At 41.0% G+C, this 23,565-nt stretch overlaps 1 protein-coding gene and 1 long non-coding RNA gene across 2 annotated transcripts in view; one reads left to right on the top strand and one right to left on the bottom strand.

Annotated features, from left to right (window-relative positions):
• The window catches only part of CDK6 (cyclin dependent kinase 6), a 214,979-nt gene extending 213,163 nt beyond the window's left edge, over positions 1-1,816 (bottom strand). Inside the window, exon 1 of the mRNA XM_072964990.1 lies at positions 1,684-1,816. The gene's annotated coding sequence lies outside the window, so the exon portion shown is untranslated. The remainder of the gene's footprint in view (positions 1-1,683) is intronic.
• The window catches only part of LOC116281293 (uncharacterized), a 52,059-nt gene continuing 29,796 nt past the window's right edge, over positions 1,303-23,565 (top strand). The window contains exon 1 of the long non-coding RNA XR_004190710.2: positions 1,303-1,769. This is a non-coding gene — a long non-coding RNA (uncharacterized lncRNA). The remainder of the gene's footprint in view (positions 1,770-23,565) is intronic.

Genomic DNA, 23,565 nt, shown 5'->3' with positions numbered 1-23,565 from the left:
CAGTGGCCCCTTGGAGCCCGCTGCACAACAAAACGGGGGGTGGGGGGCACTTTCCCTCCCCATTCAGCAGCAATCCAGGATCTAGGGAACCTCCTCCCCACCACCGCTTTGGTCTCGGCCAGACATTCCGCAGTACTGCTGCGTGCCCGATATTCCCTGGGCACTTCGGAATTACCTGCCCCGCAACCGCTGGCGCGCTCTCCTTCTGCCAGGAATTAAAGAAACAAACGGCGCGGATTTCCGCCCCCCAACCAGTATTCGGGCGGAGGGGACCGCAAGGAGGGCAGAGTCCCTCACATTCGCTCCATTCAAAACTCTCCTTAAAAGGTGAAGGCGAATCCTGGGGGAGCCGAGGAACGAGCCCCCAGAGCCAGTACGGGAGTCTGAGCCAGGCCGAGGGCCACACAGGTAGCGGAGAAGCCGCCGCGGGCTGCGCAGCCCGCCCCTCCCGCGGCCCCCCTCCCGGCCCCAGTCCCGCCCGCGGCTCGGCAGCGAAGGAAGCGTCGGGGACGTCCCACCCCCGCAGGGAACTGCGCCCACTGCCCCCGCCTGGCCCCGCACCGCCCGCCCCTGCTCTCCCCCCCTCGCTCCCCGGACTGTCGGCTCCGGCAGAGAGAAACGGGAGCAGCAGTGCCTTTTCCCCCCCTCTCCTCCACTTTTTTTTGTTGTTGTTGTTGCTTTCCCACGCTGGCTGAATGTGACTTGACCCCATTTCAAAAAAGTTTGACATAGTGCTTCAACATTTCCGCATTCCTCCGCGACTACAAAGGCTGCAGCCGCCTCCTTCTGCTTTCTGTCTCTGCTCTCTGTCTTCACACTCAATGAAATCCTTCATGTGCCTCTCCCGAAGCCTGCCAAGCACCGCAAGGGTCGCCACCAGCGCAGCGACAAGAGGCCGCACCGGGGACCACGACTCCCGCAAGTGCGCACACGCAGATGAGCCCACGTGCACACTGACGGGCGCGGTGCTAGGCCCGGAGGTGCTCACCGCGGGGCGTGCGTTTTAACTCTGATATTTTAAATTAGAAAAGTAAACTGGGAAACTAAAGCAAGTGTACATCCTTGGGAAGCTCCCAGCCCAGGCACTGGCCGCCTGCGTGAACTTCTCTGTGTGCGTAACACGCCCGCAAGGGTTGCCAGCAAGAAGTCTGCGTTAACATTTATCTCGTGGTGGGGAAGGTGGAGCCCACACCCACACCTCAGCGAGCTGGAGGGGGAGCCTTTGTGGGGAAATAAATATGGGGCACCGAAACACATTCTCTCGAAGGGAGTCCCCAGAAGTAGTGCACTTTAAACCCTAAATGTGGGTTATTATGTGAGAGTCCCAGTGGAGTTCGAGTTCCGTTTGAAGAAACTGGATAAGAAGTGTTTGTGTGGGTGTTTGTGCGCAAGGCTATGTGGGAGCAGGCACAGGATCTCGGTGTTGGGGGGTGTCCCTAGTGTGGGATGTTCCCCTCTAATCAGCCAGATAAGGAAACTCTTTTAGCTACCCAAAACTGGCCCCCATAATTACCCTGCCTCGGTTCGTAAAGGGTTAACCAAAGCCAATTCTGAGGACATATCGCACTCCCCCCCCCGTCGCCCCCACCCACCCTTGCCTTCGGCCCCGGCCAAACCCCCAAATCTCCGTCGGGGACCACCCCCCACCTCGCAGCCCACCCACCCGAACGTACAGCTCCTTACCTGAGGGGCCCGGTCGCGTCCGGCCTGTCCAGGGGGCTGCGGGCGTCAGTCCGACCTACGCACGTGTCCACGGCGGCGCGGAGCAGGTAACCCGGGTCTAAGGAAGGAGTTTCTCCGGCGAGGGGGTGGGCACAGAGGCGGAGGGCGGAGGGACGGCGGAGGGCGCCGCCCGCGCCGCTCGCTGGGGGCGGACGGGGGCCGCGGGGCTCCGGCCGGCGCTCGGGGCCTTAGCCGGGGAGGCAGCGGGGCGGGGGCGGGGTTGGGGGCCCCGAAGGCCGACTCCGCCGGAGACCCTCTGGGCCGCGGGGTTGGGGGCTCGCCGCGCCGTGGCCAGCAAGTGTGCAAATTAAAGCCTTCCGGAGAGAGGGGAGGCGGCCGAGACCCGGCTGTGCTCTGAGCCTCTCGGATCCCTAGCTCTCCGCTCCGAGTTGGGGGCGAGAAAGAGGGGGGGAGTTAACTGAAAATTTCCGGCTTTGACTGCAACTGGAGTGGGGGATCTTGCGACTAAAATAAGGGGCGTGAGAGGAAGAGTGGGATGTGTCGTCGGGAGTCGGCGGAGTAACCAAACCCAGGTCGCCCAGAGTTGGAGTTTTGACAGAGTGAACCGGGGGTATCAGCAGTCTGTGATCTGTAGACAGATGGGAAAAACACAAAACAACCAACAGTAATTATGAGGGGCCGGTGGGGATGGTAAATACCAGCACTTTCCAAGAAACTGGAAAATCAGACCAAAAAAATAATTCTTCTCTATTAAGAAAAAAAAATTGGCAGGTTGCCTCATAGAAAAGAAAATACTAATCTGTCCAAGCACTTTTCACTTTCAGCATTTGTTTTGTTTTCCTTCGCTTCCTTTCTGCCTCACAAAGCTCTATCGCCCTATCTTTTCCTTTTGGACAGAGGATATGATTTGGAAATATCCAGACACTCTTGTGGTTAACGATCTACTTGAAGGGGCTGGCGGGTTCACAATTATTAAGTGGTTAGCAACTGCCGAGGGTTCACTAAGGTATTTCTGGGAAGCTAAAAGCCTAAAATTGATTGTAAATAACAGAACTGCAAGATAACAGACATACACACAGACACACACACAGACACACACACACACACACACACACACAAAGGGGAGAGAACACGGTTCGGTGGGTGCTCAGTTTAGATGCATTATTGGAATTCTGAAATTTGAAACTTTGTAAGAATGTATACTTTACCTGCTGAGAAAACCTGAATACAATTATTTCAGGTGAAAATGAGATTTTGGAGAAAAAGAAAAGCCTTCTAGACTTTCTACAATGAACTAAAACAAAACTTAAAATAGCTGTTTTTGGGGAAAGAACTCAGTGTTGTCCAAAATGTCTCTGTAGAATACTTGAAACCCTTTTAAACATCTTAATGCAAAGCTTAAATTTTTTTATTTACTTCAGTGCTCTGTGGAAAAGTTAAAAACCAGCAAAATTCTGTTTGAATTGAAAACACTACCTCCATAAATCTTTTGACTTTTGAATTAATGTTGCTAATTTCACAGTAGATAAAAATTTTGCCTTTAAAAAATTGATTCTATACTACAGTGTGAAGTAACAGGTTAGGTAAATAAAAATTGTTTAATTTCCATTAGCAAATATTTTGCAATGCATTACAATAATTTCTTCTCAAAAAATAGAAGTGAATAATTTTGTTCTTAATTCATAAAATACATTCTGTGTTTAGAGCATATCTTCTAAACTGAAATCCAGTTGCTGAACAGAATTTTTATTTATAAAGATATCTATATTCTCATATACCTTACAGATTTAAGAAAGCAAATTGTTGGATTTTGTATTTATATAAAATATTGGATCACTTCAAATCACTAATCAGACTTTAAACCAGAGACACAAATGGGAATCCTGCACTTTGATAATTGCTCACACTTATCAATGCTTTTAAAACAAGATTTATTTGCTGGTAATTAACACTGAATTTATGTAGTTCAGAAATAATTGTCAATAAATGATTATAGGAACCAGCAAATGATTACAGGAATTTATTTGAGTAAATAATTTGTTTAAAAATCTTAAGCTGTAAATATCTTTTAAATGAAAAGGAAAATGTCTTTTCTACACTGGGTTGCATTTTTAATTACTGAATTTGACAACAACCGTAGATGGGTTAGAAACTCCATGATTTAGGTTACTAGAACACCTGGGCAATGTAAAAAACAATGAAACTTTATTTAATTATATACGTTAATACTGAGAGTTACCTCTTTTTATGTCATCTGCTTTCTCTGATACTGTTAATTTATCATTGTTCACTCTCCCTGGTTATGGTTCACATTAACTCCAGGATAGTTAAAGCTTCAGACCAGAAGTTTTACAATGCATGTGTAAAATTAGTAAATACCAGATTGTTTTTGTTTATGGATAACTTCCTCTGTGGGTAACAGGTTATTATAACAAGATTTGCTCAAAGTTTATAAACTGTGAACCAAATTCCGACTCCTTTTTTTAGGAGTCTAAGATGAATGAATACACAGCATTCAAGAATAATGATTTGCACCAGTATTTTCATACCACATATCAGATATTCTAAAGTTGCAAATCATTTTACAGTTTTTTGAAGATTAGAATTCATGGAATTATCTCCAAATATGGTGTAGCTCACCCTAAAGTTTTTCTTAGTGTCACATAAGAGCTGTATCCCATGTGTGAACATTTTATATCAAATATCTGCAAATTTTTGTTTTCACTAAAATAAAATTTTAAATTCTGGTCTATAATTTATAACACTTATTTTAAGAAATGAGCAATTGTATTAAATTACTCAATACTCATTACTCATAAAATAAATGAGTAAGAAAATTAGTAATTGTATTATGTACCATCTAATTCTTAATGATCTCTGATTTTATATTAGCCATTTGAATTTATAAAAAACATTTTCCAGAAACTCAGAAATGAGGTTTTACTAGAATCTACTACATAAAAATTTTAATTGGAGGTCCATGTAAATTTATACTTTTTTTGTCTATAAAACAGGTCTTCTGTTTATCATTTTGATTTAAAAAAACTTTTCTTATATTTAATAACTTTGAAATTAGTTACCCTCATTTTAAACTTGATTTATATGTTTATGTGAATATTACCTTTGTTGAGTAATTACTATTAAAAATTCTTATTTTAACAGAAAAAGCATAATATAATGCAGTGCATTTGAATGCATTCTTTCTTCCCCTCCCCCTGCAAGTATTTCCAAGGAGTTTTCTTGGGTTTTTCCTTTAAATATAATACTGAAAATTTGCTAAATATCCTAGGAAAAATCCATTGTACTATCAACTTTTTTAATTGTGAACTTTAAATTATTCTTTAAGTTCAATCTTCTAAATAAATTACTTCCCGTCAATTTGGAAATGATCTGGGTTTTTCTCTTTTTGTTGTTGCATGTGATCTAGTGCACTGCATTTGAGCAGTAGAACTTGACAAAGTTTTGATATTTGCCATGCAGAAAAAAAAAATATGAGTTAGTAGCTTATAAAATTTAAGGAGAAAAACCAAACATTATTATCTATTGGACCATTCTTTTTTCATGGAATGAAATTGTAGTTATCCCTATGCAACATGCCAGTACCATATTCATATTTGTATAATTGTCATCATCTTTTCTACTTTTTTCCCTTTTGATAGACATTCATATCTTCTTTTTCGTTTGTGTGTGTGTGAATACCTGTATGTTCCTGGCATATTGTTGTGACATGTTTGAAACATGTTCTTAAGATCCTTTCATCATTTATATTAGAATTCTGAGTAATCAGAAAAATAACTATGGAAATACACTTACAAAAGATGGTGATAATCACATTGAAATACTTACATTTCCTTTCCGTTTTAAAGTGTCCCGTATTTTTCAATGACTTCCTACCATTTCTTTTCCAAGATAATACTTGCATCTCAACTGCACACATGGCCTAACAATTGTGTCGTCATGGCTGCCTCTGGTTGAGCTTAAAGGTGTGTACGTGGTTTAGATAGACCATTCAGCTGAAGCAGTGAAGGTTTACCACAGTTGGGGTGAACGATGATAAAGTGGGATCTGGGAGACAGGAAGAAAGACAAAGAAAGTCATCTGGGAGAAACTTCTGTGGACAGCCAGGCAGCAGGGACAAGTGAAGGAAGCACATTCTAAGGTCCTGGGGCCAAGAGATGTTCTTCAGTGCTCTAAGTATGGCATATCCAGACAACCTGATTCTTTCAAATGGAACAGCATTCTATGTCTAGCCTATTACGCAGTGAATGAGATTGCATTGTATATGTGCCTATATTCATGTAACTACTTTATGTTGTCTCAATATGGATTTTCCCTGAAAATAATATAGAATTCTTTGCAAAATTCTCTGAACGCCTAGAAGAAAGTACATACTAGCATAGCTCTGTGGATTAAACATTTTACCATAAATTGAAGAGAGGATCCCATTTTTAAATCCTACTATAAATTTGTTCAAGGTTCCTCATAGCTTCATATCCCCAGTCCCTAGCACAATAACTGGCAAGTATTTTATGTCCAATAAATGTTTGTGAACAGGAGAGTTGGCTTTGTATCCTTTATTCCTCCTTCTTTGGAACCATCTATTGATGTCTTTCAGGGGGATATATTAGAATAATTTTTTTACATAATCCCAGCAAATTTAGAGATGGGTGTGCTGACTTCAGGACTCCAGAAGTGTGCGCTCTACCTGCCGTTCCCTTTCCTTTCAGACCTCTTCTCTAAATCCCACCATCCTTTCAAGGCCCAGCTCTTCCTTAAAACCGGGGAGATTCCCTCTGCTAAACCACATCCTCTTTGCTCTAACTCCTCGAGGCCAGCTGCTTCCTACCTTCCTAAGAGCTTGATGCTCTGTTCTCCAGCACCCTGAGCTCCCTGAGAGCGTCCCCAGGGCCTTGTTTCTTTTAGCAATGTCCCAGCACCTGGCCGTGTCATCGGGCTATAGTAGGTGGTCAATGAACACAGCAGTGGCTCTTGTCTCTCTCCATGAGGGTTACTGAGCCAAGCAGGCACAGAGCTGCCTGGACTAGTGGGACATAACTAGAATAAAACATTTGAGAGTTGAGGAGGGTCTTCCACTTTGCTTAAACAGGAAAAGAACAAGGTCATCCTACTGCTTTGTATGGATTTGTTGTTCTCCCTTGTGAAGATATCAGTCATTTAAAGCATTTTTATCTGAAAGAAAATATGTTTAGATAAATTTCTAAATTTGTCGGAAAGAGGAATTCTGAAATCGTATCAGAAGGAAAATGTGTTTAGGTAATTGTCTCCATTCCCTACCCCTGAAAATTCCAATTAAATGATTTTTCTTTGCAAAGAACGAATACTAAACTCTGAGGTAAATTAGATACTGCTTAGCCCAGAACCTGGAAAGATGGCTAATTTTACTTGCCAGTATCCTTAATATCTATGTGACTGTATCTTAGAGGGCAGAATCTTGATTTCTAAGTCAGGAGCTTGTGTTTTACTCCTAGTTCTTCCTCTCTCAGTGATGCTCACTGTGCCCTCAGGGAACAGATATTTAACCTTTCTGACCTTCAGTGTCTATGCTTATTAAACGGGTTTGGTAATCATTCAGGAAGGTGTTATGAAAAAAGTTTGGGGAGAGGCAACAAAGAGTTTTACCTTTGTAAGAGAAGATATGGGAAGGTAATGGAAGTTGCTGGTCCACATGAAATTTAATGTGAAATTGACTACAAACTCCCAGCGTGACCTTGGGCAGCACATTAAGGATCCTTGGACCTTAAGGTCTTTGTCCATAAAAGAGATGGCAGGACTGGATGACTTGTATAACTGCTGCAATTTGAAAATGCTGTAGTCCAGTCCAGCACGCTGTGCCTGGCACCATCATGATACAGCTGTTCTTATAAATCTAAACGAGAGTAGATCCAGAGGATGGGACTCTGACGTCAGCAACCCAGAGAGGGGTCTGGACTTCAAATGTGAGTTATATTGGGGGTCTCTCTAACTTAATCCTCTGGATTTTCAAGACTGAATAGAAATGAAGACTTCTTGAAAAACCATTAGAGAAATTCACTAGTGTTTTCATTAAAAATGGAGAGAGAGGATCTAATTTGGGGGCTAAAACTAAAAATGATGAATTAAATGAATCAACCCTCATTAATAAAATGTGATACATAAATTATAATAGTACACATAGAATCAGGATACTTGAGTTTAGAAATCTTGGATGATCACAGAAATTCTTCAAAAGTATTGTGAAGCAGAACTTTGGGAGATGTGACCTATCTGTAAACTATTGAAAACATCGGGGGCTGCCAGCCTCCTGGGAGGCAGTGGGAAGTGGGGGTTAGGAGGGTCAAAGGCAGTAGGCAGTGGATCTGAGGGGCTCCAGCAAAAACCAGGAATTCCAAGAGCCACTGATTCAAAATGATTATTAAATTGTGTGTAGACCAGGCTGTTGCCTCCCTGATCTTATTTTCTACCATGTTGTTCTACGTACATGATTTTAAGGTCCTCCATAGATGTACAGGGAAAGAACATTTAGGCATTTGGAATCGGGTAGTCCTGCATTAGAAGCCTGGCTGCACCATGTGACCTTGCACTAAGTTCTTAAATTTTCAGATTCCTAGTTTTCCTCACTCATAAAGTAAGGATTATGTTAGCTGCCACAATAGATTGGTATGAGAATTAAAGAAGTGCCAACTGTGTACATTTTGCATTTAGCAGACACTTAATAAATATTAGTATGCCATCAATATCCCTTTCTCAAAATCATATTTCCTATTTTTCCACTTTTTAGGGACAGCTAACCCTTTGACTGACATGTCATTCTTTTTAACTGGATTGAAACAACCACCTATTGCAGGAGGAGCAACCCTAAAACAGAGCACTCCTAAAAATATCCTGGGTTTTGACAAAGCCACAGCTGTCTCTGGGTGTGTGAGGAGTTGAGGAGTGGGTGGGCTGTCCCCCCCTGAGACCTCTCTTTCTTGTCCAGATCTTCTTCTAGTACTGCTCAGTCTCCCTAGTCTGTCCCTCACAGTCTCCCTCACTTTTTTCCCTACAAGTGGCTCTGTTCTTCCTTTCCCCACTGCTTTGGTGTGGCCCCGGGCCACCCATTCTGCCCCTTCAATCTGTACCTGACACATGCTGACACTTGTATTAAAAGCCCTGCCCTCTCCGGTGCCTTCTCACAATAGCCTCTCCACGGATCAGGCTTCCACAGTCACTGGCTCCTGCTTCTCTTGTTTGAAATACTGTTACCCTGTTTGTCATCCTATCAATCTCCTCCCCACACTTCAACCTGGTCTTCCTGCCTTAGCAGAAGCTTCCTTAAATGATGTTATTTTTCTGACTCCATACTGGAGGGTCTTTCATCTTGACCAGGTGCTAGAGGCTGACGCTTCTACCAAGTTTGTTGGCTCTATTGGTGTTCTCTCCCCACTCTCTGCACATCTGTCTGACACTGAAGCCGAACAAGCCTGACGTTGAAGTTTGCATCGCAGAACCCCCCACCCCGCTGCTGCCCCTACTCCTGCCCGTGTGTTTGCCGAATGACCAGCTTCCCTGAGCAGCCCACTCCTTGCAGGCAGTGCTACTGTATTTCCAGTCTCTCTCTTGGTTTCCCAAAGATTATTTCCTATCTTCTCCCGTCTTCTCAAGTCTCCAGCACTTCTTCCCATTCCCATTGTCATGATGCCCCAGCTTTTTATTTCACTGAGAAAAATAGAAGACATCAAGGGAGAAATTCCATACACTTCCATGCTTACCCTTCTGGAACTGCTTTCTCCACTGTCTCCAGGACTCCACACTCGTGCTTCTTTTCTTCTCTCGTGGTCACTCCTGTTTGGTAATTTTTCTTCTTCCCAAAGTCAAGGTTGGTTTGTGTCTGTCAGTTCTAGCTTCTATAACGAAAATCTCATAGATTGGGTGGCTCAGGCAACAGATATTTATTTCTCACGGTTCTGGAGGCTGGGAAGTACAAAAACAGGGTGCCACTATGGTTGGGTTCTCAGTAAAGACCCTCTTCCTGGTTTATAGACAGTTATTTTCTGGTTGCATTCTCACGTGGCTGAGAGCAAAGAGAGAAGCAAGCTCTCTCATGTCTCTTCTCATAGGGTACTAATCCCTTGGTCATTAGGTGCTCCACCCTCATGGTCTAATAATCTCTCAGGGACCCCATCACATTAGGGATTAGGGTTTCAACATATGAATTGGAGGAGGACACAAACGTGGAGTTACGTGTTCTGATTATGATCTGAGGATTAATCCTTACACCTCCTTTCTGCTTTCTTCACTCTCACACTCTGAGTATCCTCGTCTAGTATCATGACTTTAAGTGTCATTTCATACTGATACTCCAAGATTTATACCTTCATTTGGATATCATTTTTGAGTATATATATCTCCCTATGTGATATTTCTACACAGATGTCCAATAGGCATTTCAAACTTAACATATCTAAAACTCTTCATTTTCCTCCCAAGACCTGATTCTCCCAGTTTTCTCCACTTTAGTAAATTAGAAACACCTGCATTCTTCTGGTTGCTGAGTCCGAGATCTAGCAGCTAAGTTTGCCTCTGTCCTCTTATTCATACCCTACATGCACACCATCAGTAAATCCTGGTTGAAGTCACACTTCAACCACTAGTGCAGCCATCATCCTCCGTCATCTGGTGTCTTGCAGTCGCCTCCTAACTGGTCTCCCTGCTTCTATCCCTGCCTCTTGCCTTCTCGAGCCTGCAGTCAGTGTGATGCTTTTAAAATTGAAGTTAGATCACATCATTCCTTTTCAGCTTCAAGAGCCTCCAGTGTCAGCCCAACTCTCTCAGAGTGAAATCTCAGTCCTTTCCACGGTTTACAAACCCTTACGTGGTCTTGCCCTACTTCATCACTGTGCTGACTCTTCTTATCACTCTCCATCTTGCTTCCTCTATTGTGGCCACACTGGCCTCCCTGCTATTCCTCAAACTCACCAAGCCTGTTTGCGCCTCTGAGTTTGGCACATGCTGTTCCCTCTGGCAGAAATGCCCTTCACACACACATCTGTGTGGTTGTCTGCCTCACTTCCTTCAGGTCTCTATCAAAAGTCGTGAGAGGGATGTTCTCTGACTACCCGACATGAATTGCCTCCACTCAAGTCTCTACCCATTTTACTTCACTTTATTTTTCTTTCTTAGCACTTATCAACATCTGACACCTTCTAAGTTTGTTTATTTGTTTGGTATCAGTCTCCACCCGACCTCCCAGAATGTAATCTACAGAAGAGCGGGAACTTTGTTTGTATACTCTTGTATCATTTAAATAATCACTTGGCACATAGCGGGCACTGAATAAATATCTGTTGAATGAATAGATGAGCTCTCCTCCTATTACCTAGGCTTACACCTAGCTAGTCCTTGGCTGGGTTTATTAATTAAGTTTACTGATTAAGAATAACTATCTATACCTTAGTGCAATCCTAAATTTAGTTATTTTACATCCAACCAATATTCTGCCATGGGGCTTTGGCTGGGATTGTTCACAAAGGTGTCACTTATGGATAATTTGATTTATGCACCATAGATTAGAGTGTATCTAAAAATAACTAAGACTATAAAGTGAGGATATTCAGTTGACTGAAATTCTCTCTTACAATGGAATGTGTGTGTAACAAATGTTGTGTTTAAAATATTTGTCTGTCCTCATACAAAGAGTGGGAAGCAGTTTGGAAGCCAGAGGCAGCCAGATTCACTTCTCAATCCACCACGCTTCTTTCCTACCATCTCATTTACCACAGATTCTCACATCCTGGATGAGAGCCAGCGAGGGGTAGCACAGTGCCTGAGAGCAGGGGGGCTGGAGCCAGGCTATGTTGGTTCAAATCCAGGCTCTGCCACTTGTTAGCTTTGTGTCTTTGGATAAGTTACTTAGCCTCTCTGAGTCTCCATTTCTTTATCTGGGTTAAGACTCTGTGTCTCTAGGGTTGTCCTGAGGATTTAATGAGTTAATCCATGTAAAGCACTTACAGGATTGGCACATAGAAAGTTCATGTTAGCTATGATTATTACTAATATTCCTCCTGATAAAACAGCTGTCACTTCTTAGAGCTTTCCTGTCCTTGTTCCTGGGCACCTGGCCCAGGATTTACTGCACAGTACTCTGTGTCCAATTTGTGCAGCCACCACACCCTTGGAGCTCTTGCTCCTAGCGTTATAGGCTCTGTTTTTTCCCTTCCTTTCCTGTTTAGTTTCCTTCCTTCCTTCCTTCCTTCTTTCTTCCTTCCTTCCTTCGTCTCTCTCTCCCTTCCCTCCCCTTCCCGGCTCCCCCTGCCCTCCCCGCCACTTCTCTTCCCTGCTCCTTCTCATAAATTCTGTCTTTCCTTACTTTCTTCTCTGCTTCCTCTCTTATACACTGCACGGTCTGTTCTGCATTAGCTCTCTCTGTCTCTTCTCCATTCTTCTGCTGTTTCTTTCCACTCTCATTCACCAAGGAAGAGTTCTGGAGGGAAAGGACCTGTCATGTCACCAGGAAGAGTCCTCAGAAGCAAATATTTCAGAGCTCTCACTTCCTGGGTACAAATTTTGCGCTTTCAAGCAGCTCCTGCTTTAGAGATCAGAGGCCTTTTATCAAAGGCTGTTTGCTACTCAGGTTAATCAGAAATGCCATCTCAGCACTTCTAACCCATGTGTGGGTTATACCAGCAGCATCCAGGGCTTTAGAAAACACTGACTTGTCTTATCAACAATCACGAGCTAACCGTATAATCAACCATAACCAATTGTATTTCTTGCTGCTCCTAAGGGGGCATTGATGAAATAATGTGGTCGCTTTGGAGCCTAATAAAGTTCAAGTCCAGTGATGGTGAGAATGTAGGAAGGAATGAAAGGCATGTTCAGTGGAAACATGTTTTTTGTTTTTTGGTTTTTTTCTTTTTCTCCTATTAGTTTAGGAACTCTGTGAGTGAAGGGACCATGCCTGCGTATTTTTAATATATAAGCCTAGTGCCCAGAGTAGTGCCTTACACAGAGTATGTGTTCAGGAAATAAAAATTCCCTGAATTTTTACTTTTTCAAGAATTAGACAAACATGGCCAAAAATTCTGAGTACACAACAACTTTAAGAATAAAACCCTGAATAAGGATTTTTTTTTATGTGGTTCTCATTTAGGTAGCTTTGTAAAACATAAAATTCTAAGCACTAAATTGTCACACCAGTAAAAATGTTATCACAAGTCTCTACAGTGCTGTGAATTTTTTTTTTACAGTATCTCTTTTGTGGTAATTATTGCTAAAAATTATACCAATGTGAAAATATTAATTATTTATCTCTATTACTTACCAGTTGTTACTCTATCGCTTGGGGAACTAGTTCTTACTATTGTATTTATGCATATCATATATTATCAATACCTGTTTGCTGCATAAACGAATGAATGATCAAATAGATGAGGTTATACTTCCATTCATTCAGAATGTTTGAAAAGGTTTCACATAACTGAATGGTCTTATAAAGCAAGATACTACCTATACAACGTATATGGATTGATATTACAATATAAAATTAAATAAGTCAAAATTATATTAAACATAATGTTACTTTTTATGATTCAAAAGGCACTTCGAGATCTTTAAGTTACAAAATTAAAAGAAACCAACTAGTAACCCTGAAATATAACTTAATATTTTTTGTTCTACTAGTGTTTTAGCAAACTTTTAAAAGAAATCTGCTTTTTCAAGTTGTCTAGTTGTATGCATTCTGAATAAAAAAGCAATTTTATATTCTGATTGGAACAATTTAAGAAGGCTAAATTACCTGAGAAAGACAATGTAACATTAAACCAAAGTGACGAAAATGACTATTAATTTTAATTTTTCTTTAATACATTTGTATCTCATCATATTATATTTCTAGACCAAAATGGTTTGTACATCTCTGTTGCTTGAGCAGGAGGAAATCATTATAATGAAAAGAGTTATTGAAAATGGTCCATGTTGTGTAATTCCCAGGATAAATGGGCTGAGTAGCAAATATTTCTGTTGTGAACTGTTTTATACCAAAATGTGCATTATTAAACCCATTTGTTGAACACATTGAAAGATCGAATATCTTCCTAACCCGACAGTGGAAAATGTTTATTTGCCATTCCTCTCCTTCCTCTGCTCAGATCTGGTTAGATATTGTTTCTGGGTTTTCTGGAATCCATCCACATTAGAGGAGAAAAAAAATCATAGATGAAGAAACCAGAAAAACAAAATTTACAATTTATAAACACATATTTTAAACAAGATCATAAGAAATTTAAAATAATATACATAATAGAAACAGTATGTGGGAAAGCATATAGAACAATGTGGTGGGTGAACACCATCATAAAGATCCTATACGTTTGAAGAAAAAAACACAGAAGTCATCAGGCTATAAGAATCTGAATGTACCAAAAGGATGGTAGTGATCAGGATAGTTTGGGAATGATGTTATTTATGCCCTTTTGATTTTGTAAGTATTTTACTTTATACTGTATATTTAAGTAATATGCATTTAATTAACTATTGCGTTTTAAAACACTGTATGTGCAATCAAATAGTTTTTATTTCATTTAGAGTAATTATATGTGGGCCTGATTCCATGTTCCAATTACCTAAAAAAAAAAAAGCCTTTTAAAAAAATCGACAGAACACCTAAGGATCTAGAGTTGAAGTTAACAGCAGCTGGAGTGGAAGGAGCACAAAGCAGTCTTCCTCTTTGATGATCCTTTTTCTTCTCCAGTAATGCCACTTATGTAGAGTTGACTTGGAAATAGAACATCTAGGGGTAGATTCATTTATTTACTCATTCATTCCACAAATACCTATTAAGTGCCTACCACGTGCCAGCTTGGTATTAAGTACGAGACTATAAGAAGTTGTTAATGTAGTACTGGACTTCTGGAGAGATCTCAAGATTAAAAATCTAGAATTGAAGTCAGATAAACAGTAGTAAAAGTGACTTTGAAGCAGATGGTAATTGAGAGATGTTAAGTGGAGACACAAGTGTATGCTGAGGAGATGTGGAAGGGATGTGAGACCTGTTATATTTGATTCTTCAGGAAGTCTCTGCCATGAATGATACAGGCAAGATACGGGAGGTTTTGAGGTATACAGGTAAGAATTACGCACACAGAGCTTTTGGGGGAATATCCCCAGAAATGAACTAGGTGACTTTTGTTGACATTCCTGGCACTGTGGAAGTAAGCATGAATGTGTTACAGTGAGCCAGAGAACTCCCAGGTTTTCTCCAGCAATGTTCTTGGGCATACACAGAAAAACTGGACTCCATGTGGGCATGGTGTGGGTTTGCCCACGGACATGGTGAGTCACAAGAACATGACAGGAGCCTCATTGTTAAAGAAGGCAATCAGCAGGGCTGAGTCGTGTCTTCCTGGATAGGTTAAACTAAGAAGGAATGAATGTTCATTGAACCTGGTGAGCAGAAAGCCAGCAGGGACATTAGAAGGGGCAGGGGTGCAGTGGTAGTATGGGAGGGTATGAAAAACAAACATTCCAAGTGCCTCGAATGGCTGAATTCAGGGAGCAATCTTGCTGGTTCATGGCTAGAGTAGGGTGGCGTTGAAGGACTGCAGTGGACAAGATCATGAGACACTACAGTTGAGGTGATTGATAGCTCCGTAGCATGAATTTTGAAGATGTCAGAAGTGATGATGAGGTCTGAGGATGTGGAGGAAAATCGTAAGCCAGGTGCTGTGTTCAACTCGAAAGGTGGAAGTGGGTCTTATAGGAGTTCAGTAAACAACAGCTGTGGTGCCTTTAAGATGGTAGAAAAAAGAACTGATGTCAATTTTAAATGAGGAGGAAAAAGAAGTGGACATTTGAGCAGTCCAAAAGTTTAAAGTCTGGGCTTGTAAATGACTGGAGGAAAAAACCCAAGAGGACCAGAACTTGTTTTGAAGACATCCAAATACTATATGTAAGCAGACAACCACATTTTTCTCTAGATTCATTCAAATAACTATTAATTTGTTGTTGTTGTTGATCTGATTATTCATCATTGTAGATACTATCTCTGGTACGGAAAAGATGTTATTTTATATTCTCCTTTGATTTCTTTCTGACACTGCTTTTGTAGTATTTCTTCATAGTCCCCCAGCTTAAAAAATGTCAAAGAGTAGGGGGATACAATTCCTCAAATATCAGATACCCTTGGCTTTTCACATACATCAAGAATGAGATCCAGTTGGTGGAACCACTGAACTAGAGAGCATGTTATTTTTCTAAGTAATCCTTTGTATTTAAAGGAAAACACTATTGTTCCTAATGTTTATCTCCCTAAATGCCGTAATTTATTTAATCTTACTTATATAATCATAGTCTTGGACTATATTAAGTATGTAAAATACAACTGATGTGATTATTGAAATGTGTACCTTTTGCATTAGAATAGAGAACAGAAGTTTTGATCAGTTTCTGACATATGACTAGTGGTCTGATAACTTTACAGACACATTAGTATATTTGTATTCTGATTACTGCAAAGCCAGTTTTTCCCATGGGTAGTTACCTAATATATTTACAAAGCATAGCAAATGCTATTTCAATCATAATAAAATCCCTTCCCAGGAAATTGTTTAGTTGGGCCAGTATATGGTTAACATTAACCAACACCTGTCCTTTACAGTTATATGCTAAAAGGCAGGTGTGTTTTTTACACTTATTATGCTTCTATTGGGCTTTTCAGTGCTACTAGAACACTTATCTGAAAATGTTGATAATTTGAAAGATTTCATAGCAACAGTATGTTTGTGCTTCATCACTCAAAGCAAACAATCCCTAGTCATTCATTGGAATGAATATATTACTTTTCAATCCTCATTTAAGAAAATCAAGTCCGTGGAATTCCAAAGTAAGATATTACCACCTTCCTACTTTCCTTCCTGCAGTGTTAATTCTCTTTTGGAAGACGGTCATCTTGCCTGCTGGATCCTTCTCTTAGTCTGACTCGTTTGATACTAGATCAAAGGGCTTTCATTTTCTGTATCAATTAGGCTGGCTGTCTTGTCTCAATGAGATTAAGTAGCCTCTGGAGACTAGTGACACCAGAGCAGCAGTTGGTGAGCTGATGGTCAGCGTACAAGATGGTTGTCTTCATTCTCTCTAAATGATAGTTTGTCTAGTCTGATGTCTTTCTTTTATGATTGTGTCTGTGCCTCCTTTGTTCAGGACCACCATGCAGCACACACCAGACCTGATAATCAGTGGTTTGAGTTTCTAAAAAGGCTGGTGAGATACATCCATTCTCTTGTAAGCTTAACATATTCCTTATATGAAGGAAAGGTCCAGATTTTTTTTGCTTATTTGAGTTTTTTTTTGTACCAGAATATTTTACTCCAAATAAATTTTAAATCCTGTACTCAGAATTTACCCCGAAGTTGCTTAAATGAAGCATTATCAAAGGCATTTGCTGAGTCCCAAACTAAGCTATGTAAACCTGGTCTTAGTCCTGCTATATGTAGACCTTTCTGTATCCAGAAGTGTATAGTCTGAATTTCCCACAGTCATATTTAAGCACTTCACTTGAGCTAAGACTTGCATTCTCTCATAGAGAGCAATCGAAGCAGTATTTTTAAAGGAGCAAACAAGACACTGGTATGTATTAACACCATTCTCTCTCGGTACCTTCACTCTCACTTCACTTTCAGAGATGTCCTAGCCAGCTGCTTCTTCAAGAAAAAATAGGTTGTCAGGCATCAACTCACTGAGTTTGCCTTCCTCACCATCTTCAGACTTTTTTAGGCTTACACCGATCCTTTCCTTCTTCTTTATTACCCCAGAAGAAATATTTCTACCTCTTTCAAAAGTCCCAGCCTTCAACCTGAGCCCCTACAATCTGGCTTCTTTAGTATCTCCCCTTCTCTCCTGCTCTTGACCCCGCCTTTCTCTGCTGGGTACACATGTGCTCAAGACTCCACCAGACGTTAAAGAAATAAAAAAACAGCGACAAAAACAACCACTCTTTCTTTAGCTCAACTTCCTTTTTTTTCTGGGCTAATGGCTTACATTTCACCTTTTCTTCATCATCAAATTCTTAAGACTACAGGACCTATTGTCTTCATGAGCTCTTTATTCTCTTTTTAATCCACTATCATCTGATTTCTGCCCCCATGCTGCTGCTCCCACCAATCAACGAACACTGTTCAGTTCTTCTCTGACTTGCTTCTCATTTCCATTTGCCACCAACGATTAGCCTCTCCTACAGGAAAGCACCTTCTATTCTGAGCTCTGTCTTCTTTCTTTCTCCTGGTTCCCCTTGTATAACCTTCTCAATATTCTGCCTCTTCCCTTGTTTTCTGTCCATCTGTCCATCCTTTAGAAGCTAGGGTTCCCTAAGGTTTCTTTCTCATCCTTTTCTCCTCCTCCCCCTCCTCTTCCTCCTTCTCCACCCTGGGCATTCTCATGCTTTTGGACTGACTTTTACTCTAGCCACACGCCTGCATCTCCAAATACTCATAGGAATTCTCCTTGAAATTCCTGAAGTTCAACACACTGGAAAGAATTGACAGGGCACCCTCCCTACGGACTGCTCACACCAATTTCTTTTCCCATTCCCCAGCTCAGTCAGGACCCCGCCATCCTGTCACGTGCCCAAGAGAAGACTGTGACGGTCTATCTTACCTCCTTTTTCCCTCTCAGTTCGGCCTCCTGAGGAGCCTTCTTCTGCCCCTTCCTTCGTCATTCCATTGCTTCAGTCTAGATCAGAGCTCATTACCTCCCAGCTGGAAGGGTGCATCTAGGCTTTTCCTTTGTCATATTTCTACAACTACATCTGATCATGTTGCTACCGGGATTAAAGACTTCCTTCAATTTCCAGCTGCCTACAGAATATATTTTTGTCCAATTTGCTTAGTGTGGTAAATGATCCCCTTCAGAATATGACCAAGTCTAGTTTTCTAGTTACTCCCTGGTATCCCACCCCTAGATGCCGTCACACACTTCAGAATGTTCCTCATCTGTGCCTTCATAGTTAGGATCAAGGTGACCTTTTCCCCTGAAATGTTCTTTTTTTTTTTTCCTCTCCTCTTCTCTGCCTGGCAAGTCTCAATTCCTCCTTTCATGTGGACTCTGGGGTCACCTCCTTTCTAGTGCACTAGTCTTCACTGGCCACAGCCCCCACCATACTCTGACAACTTTCAAAAAATTAATTGTTCTGCCTTTGGTGTTCCCAGAGCATTTTAGGCGTGCTTCCACTTCAAGCCCTGAATCACTGTCCTACAAATATTTGTCTGCCGATCTGTCTCCCCAACTCCCAGACTACCAGCTCCTCCGAAGTCATGTTCACTTCTCCCCTATGCCAGAGATGCTCCCCAAGTTCCAAATCTGTCTTCAAGATGAAGTAGCCTTAGCTGACTGCCTCAGGAAGCATTAGTAGTCCTCTCTTGACACTCGTACGATTTTCTATCCATGTTCTCTCTTACTGTACTTGTAATAGAGTATATATTGATGTTATATGTTTGTTTTTCCACCTCTTCCCACTAGACTGAGAGTATCTCAAACTCAGGGACCTCATCTGATTCATCATTGCCACCCACGTGGTTTGCTCAGTGCCCAGAACACAATAGGTACCAAATAAATGTTTGTTAGAGAAACTGTCAACACCCTAAGCCTACATTTATTTGTATCTGAGTTATTTTTAGATGTCAAATGGTGCTTTTGTTTTGAAAGGCTAGATAGGATACATTTTATTAAGTGCTTATTAACTTGCTACGAACATTTCACCTACAATGACCACCACTTGCATAGGTAATTAGAAAATCTCAATGGCTAGAGAAGGATCACATTAAGTTGATACAAAATAATCTTTTTTTTTAAAAAACTAATCTTGATTTGTGGGAAATTGAGCCTGAGAGAGTACTGAATTAAAAGGAAAGGAGTGAACCCATAGAGTGATAAACAGTACTTAGTCATGGCATTGGAATGCCAATAAATGTGTAACATCCCACACCCTGGAGGTTTTTTTTTTTTTTCTTGAATTATTAACCCAATCTATTAGAAAAGATAAAATCAAAAAGAAGGTAATTGAAGTTACTTAACAAATTTATGCTAACAACCAAGATAAAAACTACACTGAAAACCTCCTTAGTCCCAAGAACCACAGTGTTTCTATAGAGGGTCTTCCTACTGGTATTTCCCTCATAATCGCCAAACTATGGAACAGAAGAAAATATGGTCATTATTTTTAATCAGCTGAGGTGGGTGAACTGGGGCAAAGTTACAGGGAAGCGAAGATCAGAAGAATCAGTTCTTCTCTCTCCCTCTACATTCCCCTACCCTTGTAGATTACACAGATAATGCACATTCACTGTATAAAAATCAGTCAACAAGGATAAGCTCCCTGGGTTATAAACTGGAATACTGATCTGAGTGAGTCTGGTTTCAGAGTCCCTATTTTCTAAGGGCTAACAAACTGAGTTATTTTGTGAACGCTTCATTACCTGTTCAGGTGCTTTAAATCATTAGTAATACAAATTAGTAATTACGTTGAGCAACTCCACATTTTCTTTTAGCATGGTGAGTCCTCTCAAAATAGGGCTGTTTTAGCCAACCCAATACAGCTACTATCACTGTATTTCTCTTCATTTTTTAATTTGTTTTTTTTCCCCTTGAGTCATGTTGTGCTCTGTTGTTATGGGTATTTCCTAATAGGACCAACCCAGGTACATACATTTGCACTTAGCCCATATCCTGCTTCCTACACTCTTCTAAGCCTTGTTTATGAATCATTCAAAATTTTACATAGCCTAGAAATTACACATTTACTTTTCAGAATATAGCAACCACTCTTCCCTTATTTGAAATATTTTTAACATCCCTCCTAAATGAACTCACCATTGCTCATCCTAGTTTGCATAATTCTAGTTGGCTCTTATGATGAGCCAGGGAAAAAGAAAGGGAGAAAAGGAATTATCAAGCCTTTTTTTCCTTTCTTTCTCTCCTACTCATCTTTTTTTTTAAATTTTGCACAGAGGCTGGGGATCTGGGTGGCGGGGAAGAGGGAGGAGGGAGAAGGCACCTACAGGGAGAAGGCATTGGCTGTGGGAGCCCTTCATAACTCATTCATTACCTACTGGGCGTTAGCTCACTTAAAAAGTGTTAGGCAGGTTGGGATTGGAGACTGGAGGAACCAGGGTGGAATGCAATTTGTCTGCATTAGAAAAGAATCAATATAGAGAGCCCCAAACTCAGAGCGATGACCCAGGACTGCTAGAGGATTTTGGATTTAGGAGTTTTGAACAGCTTTTGAACCATGAAGAAAGCACTCCCAGTATATTAGAATTGGGAAGCAGTGCTTCAAGTTCAAAAAGAATAAATTGGGTTTCACTCAATGAGATGAAGTTTGGGGATTTACATGAAGATGTAGTTTAGGCTAAAATTATAAGAAAATTCCTGGAAATGAAAACATAAGTGACTACTGAAGATTGACAAGATGTCTGAGAGTTCATAACTGTCCCTTTCAATATGTGATAAATAAAAATAAATATACATGTATAATAAAGATATATTTAAACGAGTAGTTTAAATTATGGCTTTAAAAAACTCTGACGACACGAAAGGGTATACAACAAAAAGTGAAGTCCCCCTCCTTCCCTTCCTTGTTTACAGACTCCCTTCCCCCCTCTGCCTCCCCACTAATTCCCCTCACTGGACAAAACCATTGTTACCTAGTGTTATTTATGCTTTTGGAGAAATCCTATGCATTTACAAATATATATGTGTGTGAGTTAGTCTTTTTTTCACCTCACGAATGAAAGCATATTCTGTACACTGCCAGCACCTTACTTTCTCCACTGATCAATGTGTCTTAGAGATCCTTCCTTATGACTCTATACAGAGCTGCCTTGTGCTTTACAACCATGGCAAAATTTGGGGAGCCATTTGCTTCTGATGCACATTGAGGTTGTCTCACTCCTCTGCTTACAAAACTATACTGTACTATAACTGAGTAGAAAGAACATGAAAACCTCCTGATGGGAGTGTTAGAAGCAGGGTGGGACAGAATGAACTCTTGCTCTCACGTAATCCAAACCTTTTTTAGGTTCTGGTTCTCGTGTGCTTCACTGCCATACATAAATAGGGGGAAAACACATAGGCGATCCACGAGAGAACCACTTACTATTGTTTCCCTGTTAGGCTGGCACATTTCCATTATGTGGAGTCATTGTGTTAAAGTATCCCAAGTCTTATATGGCAGTGCAGGTATCTGTTAGGAATATACCTGAGGCAAGAACTACAATGTGGAAAGAGCATTGGGTTTTGGTCACAAGAACTTGGTTCAAGCCTTCGCTCTGCCTTTTACTAGTGTGATCATTGGAAGCCACCTTAGCGTCTCTGAGCCTTAGTTTTTTTTTCCCCTGTAAAATGGGAATAATAGTACCAGTTTCATGTTTTGAGCATTTAATGAGATGATGCTTACGAACTGATTATGTAAGCCAGTGGTTCTCAAACTTTAGAGAGTTTCTGATTCAGAAAATCTGGAGTGGAGCTTGAGAATTTACTTTTTTTTTTTTTCTTTTTGGGTGAGAGGCAACTAGGTTTATTTTTATTTATTTATTTTTTAACGAAAGTACTTGGGATTGAACCCAGGACCTCGTGCATGCTAAGCACGCACTCTACCACTGAGCTATACCTCCCCCCACCGAGAATGTACATTTTCAATAAATTCGCATATGACTCTGATGCTGCTGGTCTGGGGATCGGGATTTGAGAAGCTGGTATAAGCCATAAAGGACTGATAGGCAGTAGTATTGTTTTCGTCATTATAGTTATTCTCCTAGAAAGAACGCGATCTTTACACATGCCCTTAGAAAAATGAGAGAGGCCACGGTAATCACCTTTGAATGAAAGTGAAAACTGCCAGCCAGTCAAGTACAATGAAAACCACAGACATCTCTAAAGAAATTAAACTTGTTGGGGGTGAGGGTAGGGGGTAGTATTAAACACATAATTATGCAACTTTGGGTTTATTTAAATGTTCACACATCTCTGAATTCGCTGGTAAACAGCACTTGACGGGAAGTGGAAGTACAAAATAAACAAGAAAGGCTCCTCTCGTGGCATTGCTGCCTTAACTGAACACAGGAAGTCCTGGAAATCTTGCAAGACTGTCTGTTCCTTCATGATGTCTAGCCTGATGTTAAGATCCCACACTATTTTCTGTTTGTATTAGTCAGGGTTCTCCAGAAAAACAGAAGCAATTGGAAGGGGAAAAATATATCTCTATCTGTCTGTCTACCTACCTACCTACCTACACACACATACATATATTTTAAAAGACTTATTATAAAGAACAAGCTCCTGCAATCATGGAGGCTGAGAAGTCCAGACCCGGGAGAGCCTATGGTGTAGTTTCAGTCTGAGTCCAAGAACCAGGAGTGCCAGTGGTGTAAGTTCCACTCCAAGTCTGAATACAAAGGCAGGGGAAGACCAATGTCTCGGCTCAAAGACAGTCAGTCAGAGAGAGAAAATTCTTCCTCATTCAGCCTTTAATTCTGTTCAGGCCTTCAGCAGATTGGACCAACCACACCGGGAGGGCCATCTGCTTTACTCAGTCTGCCAATTTAAATATTAATCTCATCTAGAAACACCCTTACAGACACACTCAGAAATAGTGTGTACATCTGGGCACCTCGTGGCCCAGTGAAATTGACACACGAAACTAACCATCATGATGTTGTGGATGAATATCTGAAATGAGCTGTGCATATAGTCAGCTTCATATCCTAGTGGTCACGCATCTTACAGCAAAGCATTTCGCTGGACGACTTATAGATCAACCTCAAAATACTTATTATTATTATTTTTTTTAATGCAGGTACTTGGGATTGAACCCAGGACTTCATGCATGCTAAGCATGCACTCTACCACTGAGCTATC

Source organism: Vicugna pacos, chromosome 7, assembly GCF_048564905.1.
Source record: "Vicugna pacos chromosome 7, VicPac4, whole genome shotgun sequence".
In the NCBI taxonomy this organism is placed as follows: Eukaryota; Metazoa; Chordata; class Mammalia; order Artiodactyla; family Camelidae; genus Vicugna; species Vicugna pacos.
Note: the sequence above shows the minus strand (reverse complement) of the source record. Positions and strands in the feature narration are given on the sequence as shown.